The sequence below is a fragment of the Nycticebus coucang genome, chromosome 3 (genome assembly GCF_027406575.1).
Source record: "Nycticebus coucang isolate mNycCou1 chromosome 3, mNycCou1.pri, whole genome shotgun sequence".
In the NCBI taxonomy this organism is placed as follows: Eukaryota; Metazoa; Chordata; class Mammalia; order Primates; family Lorisidae; genus Nycticebus; species Nycticebus coucang.
In genome coordinates this window covers 106,791,185-106,805,507 of record NC_069782.1, presented here as the reverse complement: position 1 = coordinate 106,805,507, position 14,323 = coordinate 106,791,185, and the positions used below count along the sequence as shown (strand labels likewise).

At 39.3% G+C, this 14,323-nt stretch overlaps 1 protein-coding gene and 1 non-coding gene across 6 annotated transcripts in view; both read right to left on the bottom strand.

Annotated features, from left to right (window-relative positions):
* Positions 1 to 9,047, bottom strand: part of RHOBTB1 (Rho related BTB domain containing 1) — a 125,312-nt gene extending 116,265 nt beyond the window's left edge. For 2 of the 5 annotated variants that reach the window (XM_053584073.1, XM_053584077.1), the window contains exon 1: positions 8,967 to 9,047. The gene's annotated coding sequence lies outside the window, so the exon portion shown is untranslated. Of the gene's footprint in view, positions 1 to 5,813; positions 5,829 to 8,522; positions 8,626 to 8,966 lie in introns of those variants that run through there. The other 3 variants (XM_053584074.1, XM_053584078.1, XM_053584079.1) reach the window with 2 other exon arrangements.
* A 3,572-nt stretch (positions 9,048 to 12,619) lies between these two features.
* LOC128582853 (small nucleolar RNA SNORA67) lies at positions 12,620 to 12,761 on the bottom strand. The gene has a single exon (XR_008379278.1). It is a non-coding gene; the product is annotated as a small nucleolar RNA SNORA67 (small nucleolar RNA).
* Positions 12,762 to 14,323: the final 1,562 nt, after the last annotated feature.

Here is a 14,323-nt window from a genome sequence, read left to right as displayed (position 1 = left end):
TTCAGTAATGGGTGGATGGGTGGATGGGTGGATGGGAATGATATGAATTTTTAAAGGGAAAATTTCACCTGGGAAGACACAATTGGTTTTATCATCTAAGAAATAATGCTAAGATATGAAGATAGTATTTTCCAACTCTATTCTTGCATTTTTGCCACTGTATATATTGAGCAAAAGCCACTGAGAAGGGAGGAAGTGAGACCCTGGACCAGAGACACTCAGGGGAGGCAAAGGAGAGAAAAAATTTCAAAAATGTTTATGTCTCTGGATTGTAGATGTTTTACTGGGTATGCCTTTTTATATTCTAGCTTCTAAAATCCATGTCATCAAATGCAATATACTTGTCTCTGCTTCCATATGGGGGCAGAATTCTAGCAACTGTATCAGGATCTCGATAAATAGGCGAAACTAAAATGTTGCATAAGTTATTTTCCCTCCGTTACATTCTAAATACAGCATCCCATCCCCCCAAATCATAAAATACAATTTTTTTTTTTTGTAAATTAGAATGGTATCAGTTACGAATGCATTTTGGCAATTTTGACAGTAAAAACATTCCACATTGAAATAAGAAATGCCATCTGATTTCGATTTGACACAAAAGAGAAGAAACACATTCCATTTAAGAACGACAAATAAAGCTGTCAATGTGATCCATTTATAACCCCTCAGAGAATGCCACAAATCCACATAATGTTCTGAGAAGCCAGTTATTGTTATTTGCTCTTTCAAAGAGAGAAGGCTTAGTAGTCCCGGATGTACTCCTACCCAAGGGAAGGAAGGTTAGCTGGAATAACCAGGGTTATACGTCCTAGCATGCCTCTTCAAGGGGAGGATGAGAGCTTCAGGTGTTTTAGTAAAGGTACTAACAATGGAAGGGTGGGCTGGTGGAGAGGGGGTGAGGCAGAAGTAGGGGCTGTCCGCAAATGAGAAGCCCGGTTGTCTTCATTGCTCCCTTCACCTTCCCCGACCCCTACCTGGTTTAATGAAACCTCTTTGCAAAGGTCCACTGCTGACAAATCTTAGGGTAAGCCATAAAATCTTAATTATAAGCAGCCAAAGTGCTAGTAATTTTTGAGCATTTTTAAATGGGTTACTTTAATCTCCAGTACAAGGGCACATGCCAAAAACAAAACACTAGAAATATCTCCTTATTCCTTATTCTTATACGCAAGCCTCCTTCTTTTAAGAAATACTTTTCTATTAAATATATATGCATATATTCATGTATAAGTATACATAAAATATGACCCTCTGTAAGGCATAACTGATTTTCTTGCTCCTTTGCATTGGCTGATAAAAAACTGAGAATAAAATTTGTTACTATCTTCTAGCAAAAGTGTTGAATTTCATGGCATAAATTCAGAGTATGACTCTCTCTCCTGGCCCTATCTTATGTTCTTAGCCTTATTTTTTTTCTTTGACTCATTTTTTTCTTACCTATTTGGAATATATTTTATATTGCTGTACAGTATATATTTTTATTAGGCTTTCTCTGTAAGCCTTAAATCCTTCCCAGCATATACATAAAATAAAACATCTTTTTTTTTCTTATGGAGGGTTGCAAAATTTTCCAAAGGCAACATACAATTGATTGCCATGAAAATTTTCCAAAGGCAACATATAATTGATTGCCATAAGATACTCGTAACAATTAATTTTTTGGTAATATTTAGCTCAATGGTCCAATTAGATTTTCTGAACATTTATACACACACTCTTAGAGCTGAGATTCTTAGCTTGAAATCCATGAATTCAAATTATATGCAAAAAATTGTGCACGTAAAAAATTATTATTATTATTTTTTTGCAGTTTTTGGCCGGGGCTGGGTTTGAACCCACCACCTCCAGCATATGGGGCCAGCGCCCTACTCCTTTGAGCCACAGGCACCGCCCCATGTAAATTTTTATTAAGGATTTCACAATTTTAATTCTGAAAGGTGAACATGACCCCCCAAATTAAAAATTACTGCTTTGCAGAAGAATAACTCTAAAAGACTACATCTTGGTCTTTATTCAATGAATTGGCACAGTATTTGCTGAGTACCTTTTACGAGCTTGGCACTGTTACAGATACTGGGAAGATCAGTAAACATGCAGGCTTGACCTGTAACCTCTGGGTGCTGCTAATCCAGTGGGGATGAGGGCAGACTATAAAAAATTATGAAATAATCAGATGATAATATGCCATAATAGATCAAACAAAGGTACACAATAGAAGGTGAGTGTGATTTGGTGGTTAGGGAAGAACTCTCTGAGAAGGTGACATCTTAGCTGGGCCAAGCAACGTCCGAGGGAACAACATTCCAAAGAGAGACAACAACTGATGCAAAGACCCCAGGGAACACACAAGCTTGTTAAAACACACACCTCTTCCAAAAAATGTAAATGGTAGATCTCCAAATTCGTATTTTCAACAGTTCAGTCTTGAAATATCTACATGATCTTTTCCCTTTTTTCATTTTCTTTTTTTTAAGTTTGATTTTCTAATGTGAGAGAAAGATACTCAAGAAAAAATGTAATGCACTTTATTACAGATTGAATTCATCCCATCTATCTTTGAGTCTGCTATCATTAACACACTGTGGGAGACATTCCCAAGAGGCTTAGTATAGACCAAATAAAAAATAACTGCCATCCATGTAACCATAATGTATCTTAAGCCAATCCCACATTATTCTGTATCATAGGTTTAAGAGCCAAGTAAATTCTAGGTTCCAGATGCTTTAATGCACAGTTTGAAACCCAAAGCTCTTTAGAAAGGCACCAATCACCCTGTTAACATTGAAAATGGATGAGTAGGAAAAAGGAACATGTCATGAAAATAGGGGCTAAGAATTCTTTGAACTATAAACTTACAAAATACTATAAACAGCCCTGGCTGCATAAATCAACAAATTAAGACATAACTAAAGATCATAAATAGCTCCCATATTATTAATTTCTTTCCTGAATGAAATTCTGTACTAGCATATTAAAGAAATAATATCCCAACAGGATGATTATGATACTGAGGTCACAGAAATCTGTGCTGGGAAAGTCTTACTTGCTGGGAAGTACTTACTGTGTACCAGACCTCTCAAAGAGGGAGGGACTGTTATTAGTTCTGTTTTATTAATAGAGAGACACTGAGGTTTAGAAAAGCAAAGTGACTGGCCTGAGTCACAAAGATAGATGGAGGAGCCACCAGAGGTTGAAACCTAAGCAGTCTTACTTCAGAACACCCAAGGGGCCACCTTCAGCTCCATCACTTCAAGGAAGCCTTGCTGCTTGGTGAATTATCTCTGATACACTTATCACTTCTTGCTGTTTTAAAAGGCTGTTGGAAACAACCATCATGTGCTTATTGATTTCAATATTAACCAAAGAAAGATGGCAAATTTGCTATTATGAATAACATACACAATTAAAGAAAAAGTTTTCCTGGATTTTGATCAGAGTAAGTTATTTGGATTATCCATAATTTTCTTTCTTAGGAGAAATAACGAAGGAATGAATACGCTTATTTTAAAATTCTCTTAAAAGTACAAACATTATTTTGCTCCCTTGTTTCTGCCCTCATTGCTTTTGTTAATGAAATTTCAACTTGGAAAATGGAGACCTTAAAGCTAGATCCAAATCTAGAAACCAAATAATTTTCCTTTTTTTTCCACTTCCCCAAAATGTTTCATGCAGGTTGCTGGGAGACTAATCCCTTTGGAATAATAATAGGGAAGGCAGTAGCATCTCATAATACTTAGGTATCACTGATTGAATATTTATGCCATATCACACACTGTGCAAAACACTGTACAACTTAATTTTATCCCCACAACAATCCCATTAGTAGTTTCTATTATTGTTCCCAATTTGCAACTCAGGACATAGGACTCACAGAAGTTGCCCACATATCAAAGGCCTTCCAGCTCGTAAATGGAAGATCTTGCACCAGGCCAGATGAGCTTAGGCTCCCCATGATGTTCCCAGACTATTTCTCTTTGTTTGATCATCTTCTCTCCCCTAACTGGCACATCAGTGAAGGCACTCTATTTCCTGACATGGGCAGTTTAAACTCTTTAGAATTTAAGGCTTTCCATCCAGAATTTGTTTTTAATCTTCCCAACCTAACCTAATTTCTCAGTAGTCTGCCCAAGAGTATGGGGAACCTGACACCTCTCAAAGCTCAGATGTTTCCCCATCGACACTCTAGTTAAATTCTTCTGCTCTTAAAGGCCCAATTCAAATCCACTTTTTCAAGGCATCTTGCAAACTTCCCCAGCCCAGAATAATTAACCTGAAGAACCTGCCTCTGCTGTTTACCATCGCAGATGACCCCGCTGTCCCCAAGAGCTTCAGCAGCCTGGAGCCCATGGAGTGGTAGGAGAGACCTGTTGGAATGCACCATTGGGCATTTTTCTCAGGAGTATGTCCAAAGCTTTTATTAGTTTCTTAAAGCTTAACAACCACCCAGCATTAATGCACTAAATGCAAATGTTCCCTGAGCAGGACTGCCAGATTTAGCAAATAATAATATTATTTGGGACATATATAAGTACCATATATAAGTATATGGAACAAATTCATACTAAAACATGACTTCCTGTGTATCTGAAATTAAAATTTAACCAGGCATACTATACTTGACATGCATATCTGTCCAAAATGTAAGCATCTAGAGAGAAATGGACTTTATTATTTCTTCACAGAACTTAACACTCAACACTTATTGGTAGTTACTGATTTATTTTTGTGGTTTAGCAGAAACATTTGGAACACTCTTGATTTGCGGCCAATATCAAATCCAATAGCTATGTCACAATTATATATATGGCTTTTGCTACAAGGAAACAGATGCCCATTATACCTAGCAAACCAATTTTGATCATTTCTGCTATTTGCTGGATTCAAACAGATTGAACTCCTCCCAAAATATTATTGTTGCAAAAAAAAAAAAAATGCTCTCAGAAGGAATCTGGGAAAATTAAAAACATACAAAAAATATTACTGGACCTTGAAGTGAGGTCTTCAGACCATTTGATTGAAAAAAATCACTGTTAGAAAATGCAGTTGTCTGGGTGCAATCTCAGACCTATTAATTCATAACTGTGTGGAAGGGCTCCAAGCAATCTGTGATTTTAAAAGCCTTTCAGCTGATTTCTATGTCCTCTAAAGTTTAAGAACTGCTTGTTTATGAGATGTAATACTCCAGCAAGAATTGCTCTCTATGTTAGAGAATAAAAGATATCATTTTAGTCCTTAAAAGTAAGCCACCAACATTCTGGAGTTCAAAATATCAATCATCATTTAAATGCGTCTTGAGTCTATCAATCTAGTTTTAAATGCTTGGTACTGTAAATTTTCCATTTGGAGCTTCCAAGCATTTAAAGCGAGTTGGTAAGGTAATGAGGGATATTAAAAGGCTACTTGATGAATCGTTAAGATAGTAAATGAGTCACTGAAGAGGCTAGCAGAAATTTAAAAATAGACTATCCATAGTAGGATGTCTTGATGCTGCTTCCGAGGATTGGTCTGGGAAAGTAAGACTCCTGGAGTTTCTGAAGGAAGGCATCATTTCCAAAGCTCCCTACCTGTGCTTACTGAGTGGTCCTCAGGATTTTTGATCTCTTGGTGAAAAGAATGTTGGTTTTTAAGTCATGAAGCTTTTGTTCCACAATTTAGGGTCTATGATTTTGGGGGCTTCAGTTACCTCGTCAATAAAACAATCTCCAGACCCAAGTTTCTGAGGTTCAGTTTTCTCTGTTCTAAAATGTAAGGGTTGTTATACTGGGCAGTGTGACCATTTGGTCTGTGTATCTGTGGCCTTGATTACTTACTTGGATGTCCATTCATAATTTAGGCTCACTCTCTCAAACAGTGTAAGATCGATGATGTTTCCTTTAGGCTATTCCCAGGAAAGGATACTATATTAGCCATTCACACATGTTTTTATAAAATATTATTATTATTCACTCAAAGATACTTATTGACCAATAGCTATATGCCATTTGTCCCCGTATTAGGCCCTGGAAATACAATAATGAAAATAGTCACAGAAAGAGAGCTCTGGGCTTATGCAGCCTACATTTTGATGGGGAAGAAGATAAAAACAAGAACCATCTATAAACCGAGATATAAATAAAATCACTTCAGTTTGTGATCAGTGCTGTGAGAGATCCCGAAGGGCTGAGACAGAGAATAACAGAAGGATGTCCAGCAAAAGCAGTGGAAAAGAAGTGAAACTTACTTAGATCTGAAGGAAGAAAAGAGATGAATGGGAGGTGGGGGCTATAGGGGTGGAGAAAGGAGCAGGAAGTACATATTCTGAAATCTTGTGGAAGAAGTTGCTTATGTGCTTGGCAATCAAAATCCTGGAACAGTTTCTTCTATCCCTGAGAGATAATTTAATCTAAAACTAGAGGAAGGAAAACAGAGGCCCAGAGAGTTTAAGGGACTTATCTAAGGTCAAACTACCAGTTAGTTCATGGGAGAACTCTTCCAAGCACAATGTGAACTCTTCTTAGTCAAAGATTATAATGCACCAGCATATGCCAGCCTGTCCTGTTTCAATACCCGGCTCTTTTACTCTTAAGCTGTTCCTCATTGGGCATGAGAGCTTTTTTGAGCCTTAGTTTCCTCTTGCATGAAACGCAGATGTCTACTACGTAAGATTATTACAGGGATATAATGAGATATTGTGGCACAGTGCCTGATAACGTCTTAGCTGCTTGATAAATACAAGCTGTTTATTTTTCACCTCATACCTTTTCACCTACAGCAACCTGTTGGAAAGTCCAAAGTAGGGCAGAGGTTAAGTTACTTGGCTAAAGGAGGAGTGGTGGCACAGGGAAAGTTCTGGAATCCTGGGCTGGAGCCTGTTTAGCAGCTATCCATCTGAGACTGAAGGACACGCAAAGAAAAGGCCCTGAACGTGGGAAGGTGTCATGGAAAAACATCAACTTCTTGAATTTGCTCACAGTTTAATATGCTAGTGGTGGATATAGGGCTGTCTTCAGAAAACAAAACAAACAACAAAAAAAGACCACTCATATCAGTAATTATACTTCAAACTAGCATATAAGAAATAGATTTTACCAGTAAACAGAAGAATGACACAAATTATTAAAAACATGCTATGAGAAAAATGTTAACATGTCACTCACTCACCTGGGAACAAGCTAATTATCTGCAGGATATTAAAATGATAGCCAGCGTTAAGGATGCTTAAAAACCAAGCCTATGATATGGGAAGAATCAATAATTTATCCAAGTAACAATAAAGATTTTTTCCATCATCTGTGAACAAAACCACAGATTGAACTTTAGTCTTAAAATATCAAGAGACATATTTCATGTATTAAGGGGACAGCTATTGGCTGTCCCACAAAATCTGCATGTCCTCCTGTAGGCTTACCCAAAATGTTTGGGAATATTCAGACACATATGAACCTGGGCTGAATATCTCTTAGTTTCAGAAGTTTGCTGGGTCCCTTTTCCTCCAACCATAAGGTAAATGCCATTCTGTATATAGCTTTTGGAAATGCTGCTTACTTTATGATTCTCTGTCCGTGCTGCCTTATGGGAGAAATTTCCTTTCAAAGTTTCATAGGATGTGAATTGAACTCATTATTTTCCTCCAAACTCATTGTTTAATTGACAGGAAACATGCATCTAAATCATCTCGTATGCATGGCAGAAGCAGCTACATAAATTTAACAATGGGTGGATTATTACTATTTAGCATATTTATGGAATTTTAGATTCAGGAAGCATTTTACAAATCTTTTATTAGTTAATCCTTACACTTCTGAGTGAGTCTGACAGGTGGTAAACAATGCCTTGGGTTTTAAATTGCCAATATGTGAAAACTTTAACGGGGGAAAATCTACAGCATTCCTCTTGGCTTCTAAGTGTGCCAAGGGCACGTTTTTGGTGCTGTATTCTTCTCACCAGAGACAAGGCTAGATGCCTAAGAAGCAGAGATGGACACACCTAAAACGCCAGTAATAAAAAGGGAATATACTGGGCTCTGTTCCAGGTCAGGTGACCAACATCAGGGGAGACGTCCCCAACAGCAAGATGCTGTGACAGAATTCTCCACAGAGATACCTCCCAGTAATACAGCACATAAAAAGACACATAAAGAAGCAGTCGATTTTCCTAAAACTATACAGTGGACTTAGTTTTAAATTCTAACAGTGTCTCACCTGCTGCACTATTCGAACATCACCAGTTACCAATTCTCTTAAAATACATGCATATATTAAAAAAATAAAAATTCAAACTAACGGAGTTCATATCTCCATTTTTCTTCCTTTCTTTCTTTTCTCTCTCTCTCTCTTTTTTTTGAAGATTCATAAGTTTAAAACACCAAGTTCCCTGAATACCAATTCAAACTTCTTAGGAGTTTCTCCGGCACCACAAGGTGTTGGGAGAGCAGGGCAAAGAAACCGTTCATGAATCTAAGCTGAATTCTTGACCCAAACCCTTTTTACAGTCCAGGGCTTTCAGAATGAACAAACCAAGAACAATCAATCCCGCATCACCTGAGGGACGGACAGGAGGAGCCACAGATTCTGTGTCTACTTCCTTCCAGAAGACCCCAGTGTTGTCACGTCCAGCCCAGAGTCTTATCTCTTCTGACTGACACTGACTTTATCCCTCTAATCCCTCTGGCCACCGGCCTCCGCCCTGTGTGTGTGTGTGTGTGCACGCGCCTGTGTACTGGGGACGGTTTGGTAGCAGGGTGCTGACAACACCCAAGGTATTCTGGAAGCAAGCACGCTCTGGCACCCTGTGCTTTGCTAGAGCAGCCAGGCAGCAGTCAGAAGGTCAGCATGAGGTAACCAGGTCGCCCCCCTTTCAGGGGTGCAAAGCAAAAGCACTCTCCAAGCCCTCGCGCCCCAGAGTCTGGGGGGTGGAGAATGCTCAGGGAGCCCCCGTGGCCCCGCCCACCCCGTCCCGCCCCGTCCCCACCACGCCAGCGCTACCTTGGGACGAGGCGGCCCCCGGCGGCTGCTCTCGGTCCAGCCCGCGGTCCGGGCTGGCGCGCCGGCTTTGTAGAGCCGCGGGGGACAGCGTCCGGCCCCGCCCCGCCGCCCCGCCCCCGTTCAGTCGGCCACCTAGCTCCCGTCCGGCCGCCGCCCCGCCACGTAGCTCCTGCCGCGGCCGCCTGCAGGGCGGAGGGTGCGGGTCCCTCCTAGTCCTCGCGGGGGGCGGGACAATCCTCCGGGCGGCCCCTGGGCCACCTCCCCGCTGCGCGGAGCTGTCAGCACCCGGCCCCTGGTCCCTCTCCCCGACCCCCGAGCGCCTGCGGCCGGGTCTGTCTCCGCGCTGGGCCCGAGGGGCAGCCCGGGGGCAGGTCGGCGGCCCCACCACCCACCTCGGGACGCGCGGGGGCGCCAGGCGGACGACGCTTTCTACCAATGGAGGCCAAGTCTGGGGAAAGTTTCTGGCGGTGTCAAGGGTCAGCCTTTTCTCGTAGGGGCCTTCGCTAGCCAAGGGATGGAAACTCCGGCGATTCCATCCGCGGGTTCTGCTGACATCACAAACCTCATGGAGTTAACACAGAGACTTTCCGTAATGACTGCGGCCTCTGCGCGTTTGCCCTTTAAAGCCCCAGGCTAGTGACATTTTAGCGAAAGGGCTTAAGGAACTGAATTTTAAAGCCCAAACAATTATTAGGAACCGCCACATTTGAGCATGGTCATTTCTGAGAAATCCAGCCCTTCCAGTGACCCAGAACGTGCACCTCCTCATCTCCAGAACTTTTGGTCTTCTTCGCTCTCATTTTTCTTTTCCCTTGTGATATGAAGAAGGGGTAAAAAAAAAAAAAAAAAAAAATGCGACAAGATCAATTTGAAGAGTTTTTAACAGCTGGTATAAAAGTTTATGGCAGGTGCAGACTGCAGTCATTGAAAATAAGATTAGAAATTTATCTGTAAACTTCAATTTTACTGTTTCTGCCTCGTCTTGAATAATGAAGAGCTAGAGATAGCTATTACTTTTTAGCAGAAATAATACTTTTCTAAGAATTATTAAGCACACTAAATGTGTAATACAGTTATGATGTCAGATGGGGTAAAACTATTGACAGAGAATGAAGCGAACTAAATGGGCTGACAGTATAGGAGACCCAATTCTCTGGCATAGTAAAATTTGGTTTTGTCTTAAGAGTTTAAATAATACAAGCTAGATAATATAGAATCTGTATATATAGATTCTATATAGTCCTTGCTATTTAATGAAATTATTTTTTAAAAATATCTTTGTTTTCTCCAACTATCTTTGTTACAATAAGGTGTAATTTCTTTTTTCTTTTTTTGTTTTTGTGTGTTTTTTTTTTTTGGCCGGGCCTGGGTTTGAACCTGCCACCTCCGGCGTATGGGACCGGCGCCCTACTCCTTGAGCCACAGGTACCGCCCAGAAGCCTTTTCTTTTTTTTCTTTCTTTCTTTTTTTTTTGGAGACAGAGTCTCACTTTGTCACCCTTGGTAGAGGGCCATGGCGTCACAGCTCACAGCAACTTCCAGCTCTTGGGCTTAGGTGATTCTCTTGCCTCAGCCTCCTGAGTAGCTGTGACCACAGGCGCCAGCCACAACGCCCGGCTATTTTTTTGTTGCTGTTGTTGCAGTTTGGCTGGGGCTGGGTTTGAACCCACCACCCTCGGTATATGGGGCCGGCACCCTACTCCCTGAGCCACAGGTGCCGCCTAATAAGGTGTAATTTCAAGATTGCTCAAAGCTTCCACATCCATTCATTCTATTAAAGTACTTAATGGGCTCTCAGCAAGTGACTGACAATGAGCTTGGTGCAGGTAAGGTGAAAGTGAACCAGGTAGTTAAAGCCCTGCCTCCAGGAGCTAACATTCTATTGTGGGAGAGAAACTCACCAAATAGACAAGTGCCGGTGTGAAGTTGTACGCAGAAGTATGAAATGCTAGCAGAGCACCCCCTTCAGGTGGTTTGAGTTTTTTAGATTCTTTTTTTGTTTGTTTAAACCCTAGAAATTGAGTTTTTTAGATTCTTTTTTTGTTTGTTTAAACCCTAGAATTATTTCAAGCATGCAAAGATTTTTTTTTTTTTGGTCATCTTTTCTTTCATATTCTATATCCAATACTTTAGGAAATTCTGGTGGCTTCATCTTGAGAAGGTATTCCATATCTAACCTCCACCATTACCATTCTGTTGCAAACTAACATTTTTCATTTTGATTTGTAAAAAAGCCTCTAAACTCTTTCTGCTCTCAGTCTTGCCTTAATGGTCTATTATCCATATTGCATTTTACAGTGACTCTTTGACCAATATGTAATATAATATATTATAATATATATAATATAATTGTATGTGGATATATATACATATATATAAACTCATGTCAATTCTCTGCTTGCAAAACCACCTAGTGGCTTCTTATTGCCCTCAGAATATGAAACAAACTTGACCCTGTCCTACAAGGTCTTGTCTGCTTGCCACCTCACCTCTCTTACCGCCTTCTTGACCACTGACCCCTCCGAAACCCTGCCGCAGCCTCTCTGGCCTTTCTGCTGCTCTTTCAACTTCATTCTCCTGCCACTTAGCTCTTGAGCTAGGACTCCAGAGGCTTGCTCCTTTGTTACATCAGATATCTACTCCCATACTCAGAGTCAATCCTGCCTTCCAGGAACAAACCCACTGTAAAATAATCCTCTATCTCTGCCCCGTTGCTTGCTGTCTCCTTAATTTACTTTAATTTTCCTTTAATAAACATGTGAATGCATATGAATGCATGCATACATACACATACACACACACACACATTTATTATCTGCTGTTTTCCCTTTACATTGAGAATAGCAATGTTGTTATAGTGCCAGGTACGTAGAAAGTGCTCAATAAATATTCATTGAAAGAAAGCATATAAATTGTGTTAGAGACTGCATGTTTGCTTTCCCCCAAGATTCATATGCTGAAGCTCTAACCCCTAAATGTGACTTTATTTGGAGATAGGACCTTTACAGTGGTAATTAAGGTCAAATGAGGTTGTAAGGGTAGAGCTCTGACCCAATAACATTAGTGTCCTTATGAGAGAGATACCAGAGAGCTCACTCACTCTCTCCATATACCAATATACCAAAGAAAGGCCATGTGAGCAGGCAGTGAGAAGGTGGCCATCTGTAAGCCAGGAAGAGAGCCCTCACCCGGAAGCGACTCAGTGAGCAGTTGGCTGTAGACTTTACAAGCTCCATAACTGAGAAATAAATTTCTATGTTGGAATCCACCCAGTCTACAGCATTTTGTTCTGTCAGCCTAAGCAGACTGCAACAAATAACAATATATTATAACAGAAACAAGGAGTTTAGGTACAGTCTAGACTTAGTATTACTAATGATTTCAAGATAACTAGGGCAATGGAATAATGTAATTGTGTAACCTTTAACGAATAAACAGCACTTTACACCACTTCCCTGTATAACTGAGACCTAAAAAGTAATTTTATTTTCATCTGAGACTAGAAAAAATGTTCAAAATGAACAAATACCTTGTACAACCTTTTTTTTTTTGGAGGGGGGTGTTGGGTTTTTTTTAAAGTCATGAATGGTTGAAGCTCAGACTGGAAACAATGAAAGAAAAGGAATCTCTCCTAGATTTTTTTTTTTTTTTTTCACATGTAGGCAGCCAAGGGAAGGCAAAGGAAATTAGCATCCCCTGTTCCCCAAAGACCTTAGGCATGCCAAATTTTATTCCAAGTTGCTACTTTCCTGAGAGAGGCACTAGCTGGCCCCTTGGAGAGGGAATCACCTTGGACTTTTTTTTTTATCATTAATACAAGGTAAGAGGAAACCTTATAGATTATTTTTTTTTTCTTCAGGGTCTTAGAAATTAATTCACCACTAAGCCTTTGCCAGCTACTGTTTTCTAATTCTTTACAAAAAAAAAAAATTATTTTGGTAAGATGGTCCTAATAAAAAAAATAGTTAAAAAAAATCAGTAAGACATTGGCAGGCAGTGTACTTTAAATTAGTTGGTGTGGATTATTGGTTACTACTTAGCAATAACATCTAATGAGTTGGTCAGAAGTTTTAAAGGAGAACAATGGACACCTAATTTCCTGATGTACTTAAAATAGAGTAAATAAAATAGTGAGCAGTGTATTGTAGAGATAATCTACAGATGGTCTTTCTATAGTTACAGCTTTTATTCTTAAAATGTGTGTGTTCTTTATTCTTTTATGAGAAAATAAAGATTCTCTTTTTCCCAAGTGCATGAAGTTATTCTGCAGTGTAGTTGTTAATATACACTGAATATTTTTTGTTTGTTACTTCTAGGACATTCATTTTTTTTTTTTTTTTGGAAATCACCTTAGTTCTTATGTTTTCTCTCTCCATTTGAATTTCTGGCTCTAGACTCCAGATTTTAAGCTCATTAGTTGTATTTCTTATGATATTCCTGATAAGCTAGTTCATATGAGATTTTTTTTTTTGCCATAGAATAAAGAAAAAAAAATTGCTAAGTATCTCTAATTCTGATACTTTCCCCTCATCCTAACCTTGAAAACTACAAGAGGGTGAGATATTTCTGAAAGGAATTTGTAAATTTGTTTTTAGTTCCTACAAAGAACTTGTAAATTCTCTAACCAAATTCCCATGGATTGTGCAAAAGATTCATTTCATTTTCTTATTATTGAAGTTTCAAAGTTTGAAAATTTGTATTTTTACAGTACTATGCCTGCTGGGTTTTATTACAAAAGAAAACATTGAATGGTGAAATGACATCTTCATAAAGTCTCTCCAGATGGATTTTATACATGTGGGCACCATATTTTGTCTTTCCATAAAGAAGACAAGTCTTTGATTATAAGGATTCTGTCTGTTTTGCTTTATCAACATGCAGTGCCTAATAAATTATTTTATGGCTGTAATGTGCTCATTTTTTACCTATCACATGCTTTGTGAGTAGAAACTGTAGACCCTGGAATTTATGGCAAGGGTTACCTAGAATTCTGAAACCATAACATTCGGGTGCCCATATGGGAGGGGGTATATGACCTTGAGAGGATATTCAAAGCTCTGAGAGAAAACACTCACAAATATTATTAAATATTAGTAATTAAAATATGATCCATCATCTCTCACATACTTAGTTATTTCCTGTGATAGAATTGGTTGCTAAGGGTACAGAAAATCTGTTTCCTTTTAGCCTTTTTGTGCTTTGGCCTTTTTACCTTAAGCTTGGGTATCTTTCTAGCTCCTCTCTCCATTATTAAGTGATACATTATCTGCACTTTAAAAAATTATGTTATAATCAGGCTTCTACCTTCTTTAAATGTGTCTCCCATTGCAGTTTGAATTCTCTTAGCATAGGTGACAA